We start from the raw sequence: 22,500 nt of genomic DNA on the forward strand, positions 1-22,500 counted from the left end.
CCAACGTAATCACGTGGATCTTCTCGGTAAGACTGGTTTCCCCGCACTTGTTTCTGTTTGCACACTCCAACGTAATCACGTGGATCTTCTCGGTAAGACTGGTTTCCCCGCACTTGTTTCTGTTTGCACACTCCAACGTAATCACGTGGATCTTCTCGGTAAGACTGGTTTCCCCGCACTTGTTTCTGTTTGCACACTCCAACGTAATCACGCCGATCTTCTCGGTAAGACTGGTTTCCCCGCACTTGTTTCTGTTTGCACACTCCAACGTAATCACGTGGACCTTCTCAGTAAGACTGGTTTCCCCGCACTTGTTTCTGTTTGCACACTCCAACGTAATCACGTGGATCTTCTCGGTAAGACTGGTTTCCCCGCACTTGTTTCTGTTTGCACACTCCAACGTAATCACGTGGATCTTCTCGGTAAGACTGGTTTCCCTGCACTTGTTTCTGTTTGCACACTCCAACGTAATCACGCCGATCTTCTCGGTAAGACTGGTTTCCCCGCACTTGTTTCTGTTTGCACACTCCAACGTAATCACGTGGATCTTCTCAGTAAGACTGGTTTCCCCGCACTTGTTTCTGTTTGCACACTCCAACGTAATCACGTGGATCTTCTCGGTAAGACTGGTTTCCCCGCACTTGTTTCTGTTTGCACACTCCAACGTAATCACGTGGATCTTCTCGGTAAGACTGGTTTCCCTGCACTTGTTTCTGTTTGCACACTCCAACGTAATCACGCCGATCTTCTCGGTAAGACTGGTTTCCCCGCACTTGTTTCTGTTTGCACACTCCAACGTAATCACGTGGATCTTCTCAGTAAGACTGGTTTCCCCGCACTTGTTTCTGTTTGCACACTCCAACGTAATCACGTGGATCTTCTCGGTAAGACTGGTTTCCCTGCACTTGTTTCTGTTTGCACACTCCAACGTAATCACGTGGATCTTCTCGGTAAGACTGGTTTCCCTGCACTTGTTTCTGTTTGCACACTCCAACGTAATCACGTGGATCTTCTCAGTAAGACTGGTTTCCCCGCACTTGTTTCTGTTTGCACACTCCAACGTAATCACGTGGATCTTCTCGGTAAGACTGGTTTCCCCGCACTTGTTTCTGTTTGCACACTCCAACGTAATCACGTGGATCTTCTCGGTAAGACTGGTTTCCCCGCACTTGTTTCTGTTTGCACACTCCAACGTAATCACGCCGATCTTCTCGGTAAGACTGGTTTCCCCGCACTTGTTTCTGTTTGCACACTCCAACGTAATCACGTGGATCTTCTCGGTAAGACTGGTTTCCCCGCACTTGTTTCTGTTTGCACACTCCAACGTAATCACGTGGATCTTCTCGGTAAGACTGGTTTCCCCGCACTTGTTTCTGTTTGCACACTCCAACGTAATCACGTGGATCTTCTCGGTAAGACTGGTTTCCCCGCACTTGTTTCTGTTTGCACACTCCAACGTAATCACGTGGATCTTCTCGGTAAGACTGGTTTCCCCGCACTTGTTTCTGTTTGCACACTCCAACGTAATCACGCCGATCTTCTCGGTAAGACTGGTTTCCCCGCACTTGTTTCTGTTTGCACACTCCAACGTAATCACGTGGACCTTCTCAGTAAGACTGGTTTCCCCGCACTTGTTTCTGTTTGCACACTCCAACGTAATCACGTGGATCTTCTCGGTAAGACTGGTTTCCCCGCACTTGTTTCTGTTTGCACACTCCAACGTAATCACGTGGATCTTCTCGGTAAGACTGGTTTCCCTGCACTTGTTTCTGTTTGCACACTCCAACGTAATCACGCCGATCTTCTCGGTAAGACTGGTTTCCCCGCACTTGTTTCTGTTTGCACACTCCAACGTAATCACGTGGATCTTCTCAGTAAGACTGGTTTCCCCGCACTTGTTTCTGTTTGCACACTCCAACGTAATCACGTGGATCTTCTCGGTAAGACTGGTTTCCCCGCACTTGTTTCTGTTTGCACACTCCAACGTAATCACGTGGATCTTCTCGGTAAGACTGGTTTCCCTGCACTTGTTTCTGTTTGCACACTCCAACGTAATCACGTGGATCTTCTCAGTAAGACTGGTTTCCCCGCACTTGTTTCTGTTTGCACACTCCAACGTAATCACGTGGATCTTCTCGGTAAGACTGGTTTCCCTGCACTTGTTTCTGTTTGCACACTCCAACGTAATCACGTGGATCTTCTCGGTAAGACTGGTTTCCCTGCACTTGTTTCTGTTTGCACACTCCAACGTAATCACGTGGATCTTCTCAGTAAGACTGGTTTCCCCGCACTTGTTTCTGTTTGCACACTCCAACGTAATCACGTGGATCTTCTCGGTAAGACTGGTTTCCCCGCACTTGTTTCTGTTTGCACACTCCAACGTAATCACGTGGATCTTCTCTGTAAGACTGGTTTCCCTGCACTTGTTTCTGTTTGCACACTCCAACGTAATCACGTGGATCTTCTCGGTAAGACTGGTTTCCCCGCACTTGTTTCTGTTTGCACACTCCAACGTAATCACGTGGATCTTCTCGGTAAGACTGGTTTCCCTGCACTTGTTTCTGTTTGCACACTCCAACGTAATCACGTGGATCTTCTCGGTAAGACTGGTTTCCCCGCACTTGTTTCTGTTTGCACACTCCAACGTAATCACGTGGATCTTCTCAGTAAGACTGGTTTCCCCGCACTTGTTTCTGTTTGCACACTCCAACGTAATCACGTGGATCTTCTCGGTAAGACTGGTTTCCCTGCACTTGTTTCTGTTTGCACACTCCAACGTAATCACGCCGATCTTCTCGGTAAGACTGGTTTCCCCGCACTTGTTTCTGTTTGCACACTCCAACGTAATCACGTGGATCTTCTCGGTAAGACTGGTTTCCCCGCACTTGTTTCTGTTTGCACACTCCAACGTAATCACGTGGATCTTCTCTGTAAGACTGGTTTCCCTGCACTTGTTTCTGTTTGCACACTCCAACGTAATCACGTGGATCTTCTCGGTAAGACTGGTTTCCCCGCACTTGTTTCTGTTTGCACACTCCAACGTAATCACGTGGATCTTCTCGGTAAGACTGGTTTCCCTGCACTTGTTTCTGTTTGCACACTCCAACGTAATCACGTGGATCTTCTCGGTAAGACTGGTTTCCCCGCACTTGTTTCTGTTTGCACACTCCAACGTAATCACGTGGATCTTCTCAGTAAGACTGGTTTCCCCGCACTTGTTTCTGTTTGCACACTCCAACGTAATCACGTGGATCTTCTCGGTAAGACTGGTTTCCCTGCACTTGTTTCTGTTTGCACACTCCAACGTAATCACGCCGATCTTCTCGGTAAGACTGGTTTCCCCGCACTTGGCGAGGCGAGCACGTCCTCACCTCCAAGTGAGGACGTCTCTCGTCGCCACGGTAACCACTTTGCATGACGTGCCCGTGGCCATCCGGGAAGTGTTCACCTTTTCCCACATTTTGTTATGTTTCAGCTTCCATTCCAAATGACAATAAATCCCTTTTTGTCCTCAAAATTCTACACAAAATACCCCATAATGACAATGTGAATAGGTTTCCTATTTTTGCAAATGTATTAAAATAAAATAAACGTGTCGATAAGTATCCTCATTTGGTCATTACTTTACTTAAATGATAAATGGGTTGTACTTGTATAGCAGTTTTCTACCTTCAAGGTACTCAAAGCACTTTGACACTACTTCCACATTCACACACACATTCACACACTGATGGAGGGAGCTGCCATGCAAGGTGCTAACCAGCACCCATCAGGAGCAAGGGTGAAGTGTCTTGCTCAGGACACAACGGACGTGACGAGGTTGGTACTAGGTGGGGATTGAACCAGGGACCCTCGGGTTGCGCACGGCCACTCTTCCACTGTCTTTGTGTCTGCCTGTTTGTTTTAGATTTTATTTATTTACTAGCAAGCTGGTCTCACTTTGTCAACATTTTTAATTCTAAGAGAGACAAAACTCAAACAGAATTTAAAAATCCAATAAAATATTTTAAAAAGACTTGGTCTTCACTTGTTTAAAGAAAATATTTATTTTTTTTACTTTGCTTCTTATAACTTTTAGAAAGACAACTTTAGAGGAAAAATACAACCTTAAAAATGATTTTAGGATTTTTAAACACATATACCTTTTTACCTTTTAAAGTCCTTCCTCTTCTTTCCTGACAATTTAAATCAATGTTCAAGTATTATTTTTTATTTTTTTGTAAAGAATAATAAATACATTTTAATTTAATTCTTCATTTTAGCTTCTGTTTTTTCGACGAAGAATATTTGTGAAATATTTCTTCAAACTTATGATTAAAATTCAAAAAAATTATTCTGGCAAATCTATAAAATCTTTAGAATCAAATTTGAATCTTTTTTCAAAGTCTTTTGAATTTCTTTTAAAATTTTTGTTCTGGAAAATCTAGAAGAAATAATGATTTGTCTTTGTTAGAAATATAGCTTGGTCCAATTTGTTATATATTCTAACAAAGTGCAGATTGGATTTTAACTTAAAACATGTCATCAAAATTCTAAAATGAATCTTTATCAGGAAAAATTATTAATGATGTTCCATATATTATTTTTTTTATTTTTTCAAAAAGATTCAAAATAGTTAGTTTTTCTCTTCTTTTTTTCGGTTGAATTTTAAATTTTAAAGAGTCGAAATTGAATATAAACTCTATTTCAAAATTTAATTTTCATTTTTTTCCTGTTTTCTCCACTTTTAAACTGTTCAATTAAGTGTTTTTTTCATCATTTATTCTCTACAAAAAACCTTCCGTAAAAGGAAAAAAAATGTACGACGGAATGACGGACAGAAATACCCATATATATATTGCAGTTTTTGCAAGATGGCGGCGCCCGGACGGGCTGCGACACTGCGGTGCTCTTGCTAAAGATGGAACATTTGGCGGAAATGCCGGACAGTTCTGCATACTTCATGGCTGGCTCGCATCGTGGTCACTCCGTGATCACGTACGACCGCCAGACACTTCTGGATATGGACATATTGGGCCGTTTTGGACTGATAGACGCGGGCGTGCTAAACATGCTAACTAGCATGGGAATACTTCGACGGCTACATCCAGCGGCCTGTGAAGCAGGGGAGTCTAGTAGCAGCGGGGGCCGTCTACGGAGCAGACGCCAGCGGTGTGATCGGAAACGCGGATGTCGAGCGGGGCTAAAAACAAAGCAGAAGGCTAATCCCCACAGTACACCACTTCCCTCCACCCTGAAGACGGATTTAGATGGAAAATGCGAGACTACTGGTCTGGGTAAGGAGTCTGTTAAATTAGAACAAGTTTTTTCTACTTTGAGTGTTTCAGAGTTGGACATGTGTTTTACTGAGGTGGCTAACTATGATGCGTGCAGTTTATCAAAGCAACAAACAAACAATCGGAAAATCCCCGTTACTGAGGAGGCTAACTATGATGCGTGCAGTTTATCAAAGCAACAAACAAACAATCGGAACATCCCCGTTACTGAGGTGGCTAACCATGATGCGTGCAGTTTATCAAAGCAACAAACAAACAATCGAAAAATCCCCGTTACTGAGGTGGCTAACTATGATGCGTGCAGTTTATCAAAGCAACAAACAAACAATCGAAAAATCCCCGTTACTGAGGTGGCTAACCATGATGCGTGCAGTTTATCAAAGCAACAATCAAACAATCGGAACATTCCCGTCGTATCAATTCCTAGATATGGTCGTAATTATACTAAATGCACTGGGCATAATAAACACAACATTATTAATATTGCTACTACGGATAATTTGATCAAAAATTCCCTAAAACAGCCCACTACCTATAATGTAGGTTTTTTAAACATAAGATCATTGTCTCCCAAAACGTTGTTAGTTAATGATATTATCAGAGACAACAATCTTAACGTCATCGGTCTCAGCGAAACCTGGCTTAAACCAAACGACTTTTTTGCGCTAAATGAGGCATGTCCTCCTAACTTTACACATGCGCATATTGCCCGTCCGCTTAAAAGGGGTGGGGGGGTCGCACTAATATACAACGAAAACTTTAACCTTAGTCCTAACATAAATAATAAATATAAGTCGTTTGAGGTGCTTACTATGAGGTCTGTCACACCGCTGCCTCTACACCTGGCTGTTATCTACCGCCCCCCAGGGCCCTGTTCGGACTTCATCAATGAATTTTCAGAGTTCGTTGCTGATCTAGTGACACACGCCGATAATATAATCATAATGGGGGACTTTAATATCCACATGAATACCCCATCGGACCCACCGTGCGTAGCGCTCCAGAGTATAATTGATAGCTGTGGTCTCACACAAATAATAAATGAACCCACGCATCGCAACGGTAATACGATAGACCTAGTGCTTGTCAAGGGGATCACCGCTTCCAAAGTTACGATACTCCCGTATACTAAAGTATTGTCCGATCATTACCTTATAAAATTCGAGGTTCAGACGCATGTTCGTCAAACTAATAATAATAATAACTGCTATAGCAGCCGCAACATTAATACGGCCACAACGACAACTCTTGCTGACCTACTGCCCTCGGTAATGGCACCATTCCCAAAGTATGTGGGCTCTATTGATAACCTCACTAACAATTTTAACGACGCCCTGCGCGAAACCATTGATAACATAGCACCGCTAAAGTTAAAAAAGGCTCCAAAAAAGCGCACCCCGTGGTTTACAGAAGAAACTAGAGCTCAGAAATTATTATGCAGAAAGCTGGAACGCAAATGGCGCACGACTAAACTTGAGGTGCACCATCAAGCATTTAGTGATGGTTTAATAACTTATAAACGCATGCTTACCTTAGCTAAAGCTAATTATTACTCAAATCTCATCCACCGTAATAAAAACGATCCTAAATTTTTGTTTAGTACGGTAGCATCGCTAACCCAACAAGGGACTCCTTCCAGTAGCTCCACCCACTCAGCTGATGACTTTATGCAATTCTTTAGTAAGAAAATTGAAGTCATTAGAAAGGAGATTAAAGACAATGCGTCCCAGCTACAACGGGGTTCTATTAACACTGACACGATTGTATATACGGCGGATACTGCCCTCCAAAATAGTTTCTCTCGTTTTGAGGAAATAACATTAGAGGAATTGTTACAACGTGTAAATGGAATAAAACAAACAACATGTTTACTTGACCCTCTTCCTGGGAAACTGATCAAGGAGCTCTTTGTATTATTAGGTCCATCAGTGCTAAATATTATAAACTTATCACTTTCCTCGGGCACTGTTCCCCTAGCATTCAAAAAAGCGGTTATTCATCCTCTCCTTAAAAGACCTAACCTCGATCCTGACCTCATGGTAAACTACCGACCGGTGTCTCACCTTCCCTTCATTTCAAAAATCCTCGAAAAAATTGTTGCGGAGCAGTTAAATGAACACTTAGCGTCTAACAATCTATGTGAAACCTTTCAATCCGGTTTCAGGGCAAATCACTCGACGGAGACAGCCCTCGCAAAAATGACTAATGATCTATTGCTAACGATGGATTCTGATGCGTCATCTATGTTGCTGCTCCTCGATCTTAGCGCTGCTTTCGATACCGTCGATCATAATATTTTATTAGAACGTATCAAAACACGAATCGGTATGTCAGACTTAGCCCTGTCTTGGTTTAACTCTTATCTTACTGATAGGATGCAGTGTGTCTCCCATAACAATGTGACCTCGGACTACGTTAAGGTAACGTGTGGAGTTCCCCAGGGTTCGGTCCTTGGCCCTGCACTCTTCAGCATCTACATGCTGCCGCTAGGTGACATCATACGCAAATACGGTGTTAGCTTTCACTGTTATGCTGATGACACCCAACTCTACATGCCCCTAAAGCTGACCAACACGCCGGATTGTAGTCAGCTGGAGGCGTGTCTTAATGAAATTAAACAATGGATGTCAGCTAACTTTTTGCAACTCAACGCCAAAAAAACGGAAATGCTGATTATCGGTCCTGCTAGACACCGAACTCTATTTAATAATACAACTCTAACATTTGACAACCAAACAATTAAACAAGGCGACACGGTAAAGAATCTGGGTATTATCTTCGACCCAACTCTCTCCTTTGAGGCACACATTAAAAGCGTTACTAAAACGGCCTTCTTTCATCTCCGTAATATCGCTAAAATTCGCTCCATTCTGTCCACTAAAGACGCTGAGATCATTATCCATGCGTTTGTTACGTCTCGCCTCGACTACTGTAACGTATTATTTTCGGGTCTCCCCATGTCTAGCATTAAAAGATTACAGTTGGTACAAAATGCGGCTGCTAGACTTTTGACAAGAACAAGAAAGTTTGATCACATTACGCCTGTACTGTATATACCTTTATATACATATATACATACATATATACCTATACTGGCTCACCTGCACTGGCTTCCTGTGCACTTAAGATGTGACTTTAAGGTTTTACTACTTACGTATAAAATACTACACGGTCTAGCTCCATCCTATCTTGCAGATTGTATTGTACCATATGTCCCGGCAAGAAATCTGCGTTCAAAGGACTCCGGCTTATTAGTGATTCCCAAAGCCCAAAAAAAGTCTGCGGGCTATAGAGCGTTTTCCGTTCGGGCTCCAGTACTCTGGAATGCCCTCCCGGTAACAGTTCGAGATGCCACCTCAGTAGAAGCATTTAAGTCTCACCTTAAAACTCATTTGTATACTCTAGCCTTTAAATAGACTCCCTTTTTAGACCAGTTGATCTGCTGTTTCTTTTCTTTTTCTTCTATGTCCCACTCTCCCTTGTGGAGGGGGTCCGGTCCGATCCGGTGGCCATGTACTGCTTGCCTGTGTATCGCCTGGGGACATCTCTGCGCTGCTGATCCGCCTCCGCTTGGGATGGTTTCCTGGTGGCTCCGCTGTGAACGGGACTCTCTCTGCTGAGTTGGACCCGCTTTGGACTGGACTCTTGCGACTGTGTTGGATCCATTGTGGATTGAACTTTCACAGTATCATGTTAGACCCGCTCGACATCCATTGCTTTCCTCCTCTCCAAGGTTCTCATAGTCATCATTGTCACCGACGTCCCACTGGGTGTGAGTTTTCCTTGCCCTTATGTGGGCCTACCGAGGATGTCGTGGTGGTTTGTGCAGCCCTTTGAGACACTAGTGATTTAGGGCTATATAAGTAAACATTGATTGATTGATTGATATATATATATTAAAGGTAAATTGAGCAAATTGGCTATTTCTGGCAATTTATTGAAGTGTGTATCAAACTGGTAGCCCTTGGCATGAATCAGTACCCAAGAAGTAGGTGTTGCTTTCCAAAAGGTTGCTGACCCCTGCTGTAGGTGATGAATAACACTGAATAACGGGAGCATTAATAACACGGTGTGACTGAGTGCAGCTTCAGGAGAGACTTTCCTTATCTTATCTGCTGTCTTTGCTGCAATGTGAGGCCAATTGATTGATTGATTGATTGATTGATTGATTGCACCATTCAGGCTGACCTCTCTGCTTGAGATAAGCTTAAAAAAAAAAAAGCTACGGGTCAATATAGCATGCAAACACATGTGCACACGTGTGTGTGTGTGTGTGTGTGTGTGTGTGTGTGTGTGTGTGTGTGTGTGTGTGTGTGTGTGTGTGTGTGTGTGTGTTGGGGCTTGTTTGTTCTTACAAGTCCAAAATATTGCTCTCCCGCAGTGCCGGCCTGGTAATTCAATCAGAGCAGAGCCAGAGGCCGGATTGATCAAGTGACCGGAGTGCAGAAGGAAGCCAGTGCAAATGAGGCCGACCTCTCCCTCGTTCACTGCAGACATGAGCTGCCTGGAGCGGACACAACTCCTGCATCGCCTGCATGCTAATTCACTTTTTGAGTGTCGACTAAGTTCTGCCAGGCCTCCGTCTGGACTGAAAAAAGGCGGCCGGCACTCTCTTCTCATGTCATTTATGTCACATTGCACTGATTGAGTGACAAGTTAGATCACCTTCTCTCTTTTTTCTTATTAGAATGTCTTGTTCTAGTCTAGGGGTGTCCAAACTTTTTCCACTGAATAACCAAAGCAAGCGGGGGTCATTTATTTTAAAAATGTCAGGCTTGTGTAACCGATAGAAAAAGGAAACAGCATATTTTGGTATTTTTTATTTATTTCATATTGTTGTTATTAATTACACCAAAATCCATCACATGATGTGTTTTAGTTTCTTTTTACTTGAAATATGGATTGTCAGTAATATAATTCAAGATTTGTGGATTTATTTTTGTATTTCCTTTATTCTTACAAATCTGAGCTTTTATTTTGAAAGTTTGAGGATATGACGTTGCGTAGCTGCCGTTCCCGCCAGTCTTCGCCGTTCCTCGCTGCGGGAGGAATGTTGTTTTGCTATTGGAATAACAAATCATACTTCTTGATTTTAAATGCAAAATTCACGGAAGAATGTTGGTGTGCAAATGTTGGAGATGTCTTTAAGGAGGTCTTTGTTTACTGGCGTCTTTTAAAGAGACATTTGGAGCGAGAGAAGGAAAGTTTGTTTGGCTGAGACTTTTATCTGTATGTGAGTGAATGAGCGAGCGTGCGTGTGTGTGTGTGTGTATGTGTGTGTATGTGTGTGTGTGTGTGTGTGTGTGTATGTGTGTGTGTGTGTGTGTGTGTGTGTGTGTGTGTGTGTCCTCCATTTTGTAGCCTACATGCTCAATGTGTTTTATATTTTGTTGTGTGTGTCAGGAGTTATGTGGAGAGGAGATGACCATTGCACTCACCTTGTGTCTCATGTCACTGGCATACAGGTATGTGTGTTTTTGGCCGCCATGTTAAAAATGTTTGTTTACTTGACAGCATGATAAACGTAACAGTGAGTAGCCAGTCTTCGCCGATCTTCACTGCGAGAGAAGTTATGTGGAGAGGAGATGACCATTGCACTCACCTTGTGTCTCATGTCACTGGCATACAAACACCTTGGTCTTGCCATCAATATAAAGAAAACCCAAATCCTCCACCAAACTGTAGTGCGCCTGTCCTGCCCCCAAACCTCTCAATTGACAAAATCCGACTGGAAACCGTGGACCACTTCCCATATCTCGGGAGCGTCCTGTCATCTAAAGCTGTCATTGATGATGAAATTCACCACCGCCTCAGCTGTGCCAGCGGGGCCTTCTCAAGGCTGAAGAAGCGAGTCTTCCAGAACCGTGACCTCCAAGCAAAGACCAAAATCCTGGTCTACAAAGCAGTCGTGCTCCCGACCCTTCTGTTTGGGTCAGAAGCCTGGACCACCTACAGCAGGCACTCAAGCCACTCGAGACCTACCATCAAAGATGTCTCAGACAAATCCTCAGGATCAGCTGGGAGGACCGACGCACCGACACCAGCGTCCTGGAGGAGGCTGGCTTGCCCACCATCACTGCCACCATTGCCCGAAACCAACTCAGGTGGACTGGCCATGTAGTCCGCATACCTGACTCTCGCCTCCCAAAACAAGTCCTTTATTCCCAGCTTGTTGAAGGGAAACGGGCCCCGGGAGGTCAAAAGAAGAGATTTAAGGATAACATCAAGGCAAACCTGACAAAGTGTCGCATAGACCTTAAGTCTTGGGAAGTCAAGGCAACAGACAGGACCATGTGGAGAAACCTAGTCCGTGAGGGTGCCGCACAATATAACGAGGACCTCCGCCATGCTGCACAAGACAAGCGCAGACTAAGAAAGGAGAGAGCATCCATCAAACCCAAAGCCACCACCACTACATTCTCTTGTCCACATTGCCCCAGAATAATCGGGTCCAGAATCGGCCTCCACGCCCACCTGAAGACCCACAAGGACCAGGAAGGAGGACAGTCATACTCGACCAGGAGTGACCGCCGATGATGATGATGATGATGATGATGATGATGATGTCATACAGGAATAAAGTGAATGCCAGAAGTTGAAGCAGCGCCGTGTCGCATGTCATTGAATAAACGCAGAGTACTACACACAAACAGGGTAGTCGGGATGCAGCAGACTTGGACTTGGTCTTGGGTTGTTTTCCCAGGTGCGAAGTGAATGGAGTGGAAACGGCGTGAAGGTAGGTACATATTTCATCTATTTACTCATAAACTAAAAACAGGAACAAACAAAAAGCGCTCACAATGGAGGTACAAAACTTGGGCTATGAAACAAACGACTAGCACAAAGGCTAAAAACTATAAACATGAAAGAAAAACTTACGTGGACAAAATGAACAACATAGCAAGGCATGAAGCAGATAATGGAGGTCATGAAGGAGGTGATGTTGCCAGACTGACTCGCTGGTAACTGTGGCTTAAATAATGAACATGATAAGTGAAAACAGGTGTGAGACAAGACAGGTGAACTGATTGGTCGTCATGGTAACAAAACAGGGAGTGAAAAAAAAAAGGAACTTAGAGTCCAAAGGTCAAAAGCACTTGGGATTCCTAGGCAGTCTCCCATCCAAGTACGAACCAGGCCAGACACTGCCTAGCTTTGAGGACAGATGAGATTGGGGATGATCAGGATTGTATGGCCATACAAAACGACAGATGAAAACTAAATTAGTTGGCATGGTAACAAGACAAACAAGGAAATGCAAAACAGAACTAAATGTCCCAAAAAACTAAACATAGCATGACCAAAACAAAACATGAACCATAGAATATATGTATAAAAGTATACCTTTAGACCTCCACTCAGGCTTGATCCCAAATGGTTTTGGTAAAAATAAAATGTTAAAAATGTGTCATTATTCAGTGTTATTATTTTTATTATTATTCCAGTTTTAAATCTCTAGATCAGTGGTTCTTAACCTTGTTGGAGGTACCGAACCCCGTTAGTTTCATAAGCACATTCACCGAACCCTTCTTGGTGAAAAATAAAATATTATTTTTCAAATTCAAGACAAAGTTATGTGTTTTTGGTAACACTTTAGTATGGAGAACATATTCTAAGTAACAAAGACTTAATTTGGAGTTATTTGGTTAGGGTTAGACCAGGGCTAGGGAACCTATGGCTCTAGAGGCAGATGTGGCTCTTTTGATGACTGCATCTGGCTCTCAGATCAATCTTAGCTGACGTTGCTTAACATGATAAGTAATTAATAATTCCGCTGGTAATCACAGTGTCAAAAATAACGTTCAAAATATAAAACATTCTCATGCATTTTAATCCATCCATCTGTTTCTATCGCACCTGTTCAAGAAGTCGCATTGATGGTCAAAAGTATTTGATTTATTATTGGTTTCCTTCAGTATAACAATATAATTAAACCGAATATATTCAGCCGAATATGGCAAAAAAAGCCACATTCGGCCTTCGGTGGAATGAGTTAAAAACAAGGCCGAATAGTGGCGTGTGACGCAGGTTTTTGACGCGGTGACGGACGTGGTGACGTTGGGATATGTTGTGTACCTGTATAAGTGTATGAGGTTACAATGTTGTGTACCTGTATAAGTGTATGAGGTTACAATGTTGTGTACCTGTATAAGTGTATGAGGTTACAATGTTGTGTACCTGTATAAGTGTATGAGGTTACAATGTTGTGTACCTGTATAAGTGTATGAGGTTACAATGTTGTGTACCTGTATAAGTGTATGAGGTTACAATGTTGTGTACCTGTATAAGTGTATGAGGTTACAATGTTGTGTACCTGTATAAGTGTATGAGGTTACAATGTTGTGTACCTGTATAAGTGTATGAGGTTACAATGTTGTGTACCTGTATAAGTGTATGAGGTTACAATGTTGTGTATCTGTATAAGTGTATGAGGTTACAAGCACACACTTACTTGAGCCTTCTGTTTACATTATTAGCATATCTACTGTGGCTAAGCAGACTTTTGCCAAAAGGACAATAATTCATTTGTTGTGGGTTTATCCACTTTAATGCACTTTATTTTTTTTTTGCAATGCATGTTTTGTTTGAAGGCCTAATATAAATGAAAAACTTTGTGCTTTTTTTTAAAAGCAAAGGCTACTGGAATATTAAAAAAATTTCGATATTCAATAAAAAATACTGTCTAAATATTTATTCTAGGCTATTTATGCAATATTAAAAAATGTGTGAAAAACTGCATTCATTATTCGGTATTCTGCCAAGCGTTGAAATTTTATTTGGCTTCGGCCACAAATTTTCATTTCGGTGCATCCCTAATATTTGGCTTTCATGACTCTCTCAGCCAAAAAGGTTCCCGCCCCCTGGGTTAGAGGGTTAGGGTTATAATAAGGCCATGCCAAATAAGGCATTAATAAAGGCCATGCCAAATAAGGCATTAATAAGTACTTAATAATGATTAGTTAAGAGCCAATATGTTACTAATTTGCATGTTAATAAGCAACTAATGAATGGTGAATATGTCCCCCATACTAAAGTGCTAGCATGTTTTTTTAGTGGTGACAAAATGAAGCGTGCATGAACATCACCTTGTTGAAAGAACCAAAGCAGACACTAGACTCACACTAGACTGCATGAACTCACAACAAATGACACACCTGCAAGTCAGTCAGCTGTTGCCGCCCATAGGGAGAAGTTTGTATTAAGACCATGAGTCTGGTGTGTTTTGACATCTACTGAAGCCCTGAGGCCGACTCACCACACTCCTGGGTTCGATCCAACCCAGGTTAAGAACCACTGCTCTAGATCATGGGTGTCAAACTCTGGCCCGCGGGCCGTGTCATTTTATTTGGCCCTTGAGGCAATATCAACTTAACATTAGAGCTGGCCCGCCGATATCATACATCGACAGTGCCGCTGTAACACCGCATTCACCGCTAATACTCATACTTGCCAACCCTCACCATTTTCCCGTGAGACTCCCAAAGTTCAGTGCCCCTCCCGAAAATCAACCATTCTCCCAAATTTCTGCCAAATTCCACCCGGACAACAATATTGGGGGCGTGCCCTTAAGTCACTCCCTTTAGCGTTCTCTACAACCTGTCATCACGTCTGCTTTTCCTCCAATCAAACAGCGTGCCGATCCCAGTCACATTAATATTTGCGGCTTTTACACACACACCAGTGAATGCAAGGCATACTTGGTCAACAGCCATACAGGTCACACTGAGGGTGGCCGTATAAAAACCACTTTAACACTGTTACAAATATGCGCCACACTGTGCACCCACACCAAACAAGAATGACAAACACATTTCGGGAGAACAAATTGTATTTAATATACCATTGAAGATTTTTTGTTGATTTTTTGAAAGTTGATTTTGCACTATTAAGTGTCAGAGCAAATTAGTGTAGCAAACTGAGCAGTAATTCACTTTTTATCCATGCAGATTCTCTTGCTACTTCAAAGCTTCAGTGTTTGATTCATTTATTTATTATTTTATTCTCAAATGTATTATTAGCCTGTGGAAAAAAAAACATTTTGATGTTTACATCACAAGGCTGCAAACAGAAAAGAGGCATTCCATTTTTATTCAAATTGTATTTGATATGCCATTGATATTTTTTTATTATTATTATTTGAAACTGGATTTCTCATGTCACTATAAAGTTATATAAGCCTTGCTTGCTCAATTTTCAATGCAAAACTTATTTGCGTCCCTATTAAAGGTTCATTTGTTCAACTTTGGCCCGCGGCTTTGTTCACTTTTACATTTTGTCCCACTCTGTGTTTGAGTTCGAGACCCCTGCTCTAGATCAACATTAGGTCCATCTGTCAATATGACGTTTTTAAAGATTTAAGTTGTATGCTCTTTTTGTCAAAGAAAACCATGTTTTTTTATTGAAAAAACCCCACAAAATATGCAATATTTTCACCCAATAACATTTTTAAGTAATATGTTTGAGATGATATAATAATTGGAGCCGGAAAAAGGTCAACAACTCATAACACCATAGATTTTAATTCACTATTATTTTTTGTGCAATGACATTTAAAAACCAAACACACTGATTCAAAAGGGTCCTACTCATTAAAGTGTTGAAACTTTTTTTTTTTTTTTTACTGTTTACTTTTAACACAATGGTCTCGAGATCAACTTCCGATCTATCCGTCAATTATAAGTTGTTGTTTTTTTGTTTATGTTTTTTGTTTGTTCGTTTTAGGCCATTCTTCAAAAAAAACAGCTTTGTTTTTTATATGGCAAACACAAAATATCCAACATTTGCCCCAAAAAATATCTCAAAGTGGAATATTTAATGTGACGTAATTGGAGCCTTGAATTGGTCAATAATTCATAATTAATTTTGGTTCACTATTTTTTTTTTTTAAGAAAGAAACAGCCTGCATGGCAGTTTTGTGTTATTAGAGTAAACATTGTAACATGTTCTTGTTACATTTCACCTGTTTGCTCTTTTAGACCACTTTTTATGTTTTTTATTTTTTTCCATAGTATTTTTAAAATGTGCCGTGGGGCCGTTAAATAATGACCTGCGGTCCGCACTTTGGACACCCCTGTTCTAGTCAAACTGCAGAAAACCACATGGGATCCCATCAGGCATCCTCCTCTTTTTATACACCCTGCCGACATGATCATAAAAATATAATAATAGTCATTTAATACTTCTTAAGGCCCAAGCTTTTTGTTTACATGATTTAAAAAATATATATATATTTCTCTTTGCTATTTGGGCTTACTGGACCCTAATTAGAATTAAAAACTAAGAATCATCTTTTTATATGATGTACTTAGTCCATGAGTACACATACGTGTACTTCACGTTTACCGTGTTTACTTAAATTGCCACCGGGGCGCTAATTAATTTAAAACCACTTCTAACTCTGGTGTCTACCAAAGGCATGCGGTAAAGGCAACCATGCAGTAAATAACCTACCCAGTGGCCTAGTGGTTAGAATTTCCGCCCTGAGATGGGTAGGTCGTGAGTTCAAATCCCGGCCGAGTCATACCAAAGACCATAAAAATGGGAGCCATTACCTCCCTGCTTGGCACTCAGCATTAAGGGGTGGAATTTGGGGTTAAATCACCAAAAATGATTCCCGGGGTGATCAAGGGTGATGGGTCAAATGCAGAGAATCATTTCTCCACATCTAGTATGTGTGTCACAATCATTGGTACTTTAACTTAACTTTATTATTTTAAAACCTCTTCTCACTCCGACGCTTACCAAAGGCATGCGGTAAATTTATGCCTGTGCTTATAAATTTGAGTGTGATGTAAGGATACCATCATGAAAATCACATTTATTAAAATAAAAACGGTATTAAGTCTTACTTTTACTTATAAATGAAGTCCATGCGCAGCTCCTTCTGATCAAAAGCATCGATAACTTGTTTATAGAAGTCTTCCTTATCTTTCTTCAGTTTTAATAGTCTCTCTGTCTTGATGGAGATCTTCCTTTATTACCTCCTGCTTTGATTGAAAGTCCAGTTTAGAAAACTGTTTTATTTTAGATATGTAATCCTCCATGTTAAAAGTGCAAGCGAGAGGAAAAACTAAAGGATGGCTGCTCACTCTTGCTGCTTGTTGTCACTTCTTCTGCAGCCGAGTAGTCGCAAGAAGGATCACTAGCGCCCTCTACCACCAGGAGGCAAGAGTCATTTAATGACTCATATTTGACACACGCAGCTACGGTATATTAATAAAGCATAGCTGATTACTGTTCTTTTTAGCATATTCAATAGCTTGGACCTTAAATCCTACTGAATAGCTCTTAATCTTCTTCCCTTTATGCGATTTCAAATTATTGAAATCAGCCTCCTCCATTTTGAAAAAGATTACAGGTGAAGTGTCACTCGTGACGTGACGAGTTTGACCCGGTGGAAATTCTAGACATGCGCTAATAAAAATAATATTTTGCGAAACGAGTTCAACCCGGTGTTAATCCTGAGCCGGGGGTAATGCTCGGCATGCACTAATTATTTTGCGAAACGAGTTTGACCCGGCAGTAATTCTAGGCAGGCACAGACTATATACCCGGCGGCAATTCAAGGAAATACGGTAAATGCATTGAAGGATTTAGCCGGTGAAGGTTATTTGCATTCAACAAGGTCAACAAATAGCTTCTTTCACTTTATTTGATCTTACAGCAAAGTTTTTGAGAGCTCCCAGTCCGAATGTGGGCGTGGTCAGCTCATAGGTTACAGTGTCCGCCCTGAGACCGGTAAGTCGGGAGTTCATACCAAAGACTATAAAAATGGGAGCCATTACCTTCCTGCTTGGCACTCAGCATCAAGGCATGGAATTGGGGGTTAAATCACCAAAAATGATTCCCGGGCGCGGCCACCGCTGCTGCTCACTGCTCCCCTCACCTCCCAGGGGGTGATTAAGGGGTCAAATACAGAGAATAATGTTGTCATTCCTCGTGTGTGTGTGTGTGTGTGTGTGTGTGTGTGTGTGTGTGTGTGTGTGACAATCATTGTTACTTGAAGTTAATTAGCAGCCGCCAACATTTGGCATATCTAACCCTCGATGCTTTTACGTGTCTCCCTGGTCTCCGAGCGCAAAGCGTAATTAGTCCTTCATTAAGTCTTGGGGCGGCGTGCTAATGGACTCTGCCATTCATACCACTTCATTTAAGCTGTAAAATCGAGCGACACATCCTGAGGACCGGACTTTAAATGTCATAAGTTGGCTTGCCAGAGGCTCAATTAAGTCCGCAATTACAGACCAGATCATTCTTTTTTAACAAAAACAACAAAAAGATGAAGCAAAAAAATAAACAAAGACTGAGTGGAAGCAGAGGCAATGGTTACTAGGTTTTAGTATGACTTTGGTAAGCCACAAAGCTATTTTATGGTGTGTACAAGGTAAGACATTTATCTGGCGTTTCCTTTCGCAAAATTATACAAAAGCCAATTTTCTGACCTTCTGGTCCCTGCTGATCTTGTCAGAAAAACTGGATATTACTTATCAAAAACATTTCTGTTCTCTGAGTTCCCAGGGAGCAGACACTTTATTGTGTACGATGGGAGGGAGTATCTATTGTGATCCAAGACCTGCCCAAGCTCGATCCAGGACCAGTCCAAGCCCGAGGCATCTTTTTCTTTTTTGTTAATGTGACTGAAAACAATGGCTGTTTACGCACCCCCCCATTCCTTTGGAAACAAAGACAGGTCCTGAGGACAGGACTTTAGCTGTCATAGCTTGGGTTGCCAGAGGCTCAATTAAGGCCACAGTTACAGAGCAGATATAAAATAAAAATAACAAACAGATAAAGCAAAACAAATAAATAAATAAAGAATGAGTGGAAGCAGAGGCAATGTTCAGCATGTCCTTGGGGAGGCGCAGCAAATCTGCTCATGCAGAGAAAACACAATGCGACGATCACTCAGCTTTCTGTGTTGATGTTGTAGTAAGAGTAGAAGAGTAGACAACCGGTGACCCCAGCAAACACACACACACAAACATGCACACACAAACACACACACACAAACACACACACAAACACACACACACAAACATGCACACACAAATACGCACACACAAACACACACACACAAACACGCACACACAAACACGCACACACAAACACACACACACAAACACACACACACAAACACACACACACAAACACACACACACAAACACGCACACACAAACACACACACACAAACACGCACACACAAACACGCACACACAAACACGCACACACAAACACGCACACACAAACACACACACACAAACACACACACACAAACACACACACACAAACACACACACACAAACACGCACACACAAACACACACACACAAACACGCACACACAAACACGCACACACAAACACGCACACACAAACATGCACACACAAACACGCACGCACAAACATGCACACACAAACACGCACACACAAACACACACACACAAACACACACACACAAACATGCACACTTACACGTACACGCACACACGACTCTGCAATACAATACACAAGTCACCATGCAGGTCCAGGTCAAGAAATGGTCATAGTTTCATCCAGTTTTGATGAACTGTTTAAAGGGGAACATTATCAGCAGACCTATGTAAGCGTCAATATATACCTTGATGCTGCAGAAAAAACACCATCTATTTTTTTAACTGATTTCCGAACTCTAAATGGGTGAATTTTGGCGAATTAAACGCCTTTCTGTTTATCGCGCAGGAGACGATGACGTCAGAATGTGACGTCGCCGAGGTAACACAGCCGCCATTTTCATTTTCAACACATTACACACACCGGGTCTCAGCTCTGTTATTTTTGACTATTTTTTGGAACCTTGGAGACATCATGCCTGGTGGGTGTGTTGTCGGAGGGTGTAACAACACTAACAGGGAGGGATTCAAGTTGCACCACTGGCCCCAAGATGCCAAAGTGTCTGCCGCCAGACCCCCATTGAATGTGCCAGAGTGTCTCCACATTTGACCGGCGATGACAGACATGGCACAGAGATGTATGGATAACCTGCAGATGCATTTGCAACTATAAAGTCAACCAAATCACAAAGGTGAGTTTTGTTGATGTTGACTGCCAGCTAATCGATGCTAACGTGCTATGCTAATCGATGCTAACATGCTATTTACCGGCGGTGCTAAAGCAGACATGGCACACACCTCCGACTATCAGTCAACACACCCATGGACACACACCTCCGACTATCAGTCAACACACCCATGGACACACACCTCCGACTATCAGTCAACACACCCATGGACACACACCTCCGACTATCAGTCAACACACCCATGGACACACACCTCCGACTATCAGTCAACACACCCATGGACACACACCTCCGACTATCAGTCAACACACCCATGGACACACACCTCCGACTATCAGTCAACACACCCATGGACACACACCTCCGACTATCAGTCAACACACCCATGGACACACACCTCCGACTATCAGTCAACACACCCATGGACACACACCTCCGACTATCAGTCAACACACCCATGGACACACACCTCCGACTATCAGTCAACACACCCATGGACACACACCTCCGACTATCAGTCAACACACCCATGGACACACACCTCCGACTATCAGTCAACACACCCATGGACACACACCTCCGACTATCAGTCAACACACCCATGGACACACACCTCCGACTATCAGTCAACACACCCATGGACACACACCTCCGACTATCAGTCAACACACCCATGGACACACACCTCCGACTATCAGTCAACACACCCATGGACACACACCTCCGACTATCAGGTACTATTAAACTCACTAAAACACTAGCAACACAAAAAAAAGATAAGGGATTTCCCAGAATTATCCTAGTAAATGTGTCTAAAAACATCGGAATCCATCCCAATGCAATCACGTTTTTTTTTTCTTTCTAGTCCGTCGCTATCAATATCCTCAAACACGAATCTTTCATCCTCACTCAAATTAATGGGGAAATTGTCGTTTTCTCAGTCCGAATAGCACTTTTTGATGGATGCTCCCGTTAAAAACAATGTGAGGATTGTGAAGAGCCCTCAAACATGTGACGTCATCGTCTGCGACTTCCGGTACAGGCAAGGCTTTTCTCTTAGCACCGAGAGTTGCAAACTTTATCATGGATGTTCTCTACTAAATCCTTTCAGCAAAAATATGGCAATATGGCGAAATGATGAAGTATGACACATAGCAAGGACCTGCTAGCCCCGTTTAAATAAGAAAATCTCATTTCAGTAGGCCTTTAAATGAATTTGTTATGGGTATCCTGAAAATGTGACCAAATCTACCAAAATATTTTGGATATTTCCTTGCTCCCAACTTTGTGGGAACAGTTTGGAGCGGGGCCCCTTACTCTTCCAACGTGACTGCGCACCAATGCACATAGCGAGGTCCATAAAAAACATGGATGAAAGAGTCTGGTGTGGATGAACTTGACTGGCCTGCACAGAGTCCTGCCCTGGACCTGATAGAACACCTTTTGGATGAACTAAAACGGAGACTGAGAGGCCAACGTCAGTGCGTGACATCACCAATGCCCTTTGGATGAATAGTAGAAAAATCCTATAAACACACTCCGCAACCTTGTGGACAGCCTTTCTCAGAAGAGTAGAAGCTGTAATAGCTGCAAAAGACGGACATCACATCACATTGAAGCCTATGGGTTAGGAAAGGGATGGCACTTCAAGTTCATATGTGAGTCAAGGCAGGTGGCCAAATACTTTTGGCAATATCGTGTACATTGTACATATAAAGAATTCTCAGTATATTTATAAATAAAATAGGTTTTGCATTTTCCTCCCTGTCAATCTTCCACTGCCAAAAGAAGCTAACAAGTTAAATGTGTCACGCCCATGGGATCATGTTTTGTTTTTATTTTTATTTTTTGGACACTCAGTTCCTGTTCCTGCACTTCCTTGTTTTCTTTGTTACCATGCCAACTCATTAGTTTTCACCTTGTCTTCATGTCTCACACCTGTTTCTACTGATCATGCTCATTATTTAAATCTGTAGTTGCCAGGCGCTCAGCCTGGCAACTTTACATATATACCTCAACTCGATTCATGCCGAGCCACGCTGTTTAAACATTCCGTCCATGCCACCTAAGTTTTTGGTTCGTTTTAGTTCTGCCTTTGTGCTTTGTCTGTATTCATAGTGTAGTTTTGTATCGCCATTGTGCGAGCCTTTTGTTGAAGTTTGTTAGTGT

At 42.3% G+C, this 22,500-nt stretch overlaps 1 protein-coding gene across 1 annotated transcript in view; it reads right to left on the minus strand.

Moving 5' to 3' along the window:
• The window catches only part of spock2 (SPARC (osteonectin), cwcv and kazal like domains proteoglycan 2), a 96,708-nt gene that overhangs the window by 34,800 nt on the left and 39,408 nt on the right, over positions 1 to 22,500 (minus strand). The gene's annotated exons all lie outside the window — the stretch shown is intronic.

This window comes from Nerophis ophidion, linkage group LG09 (assembly GCF_033978795.1).
Source record: "Nerophis ophidion isolate RoL-2023_Sa linkage group LG09, RoL_Noph_v1.0, whole genome shotgun sequence".
NCBI classification, from domain to species: Eukaryota; Metazoa; Chordata; class Actinopteri; order Syngnathiformes; family Syngnathidae; genus Nerophis; species Nerophis ophidion.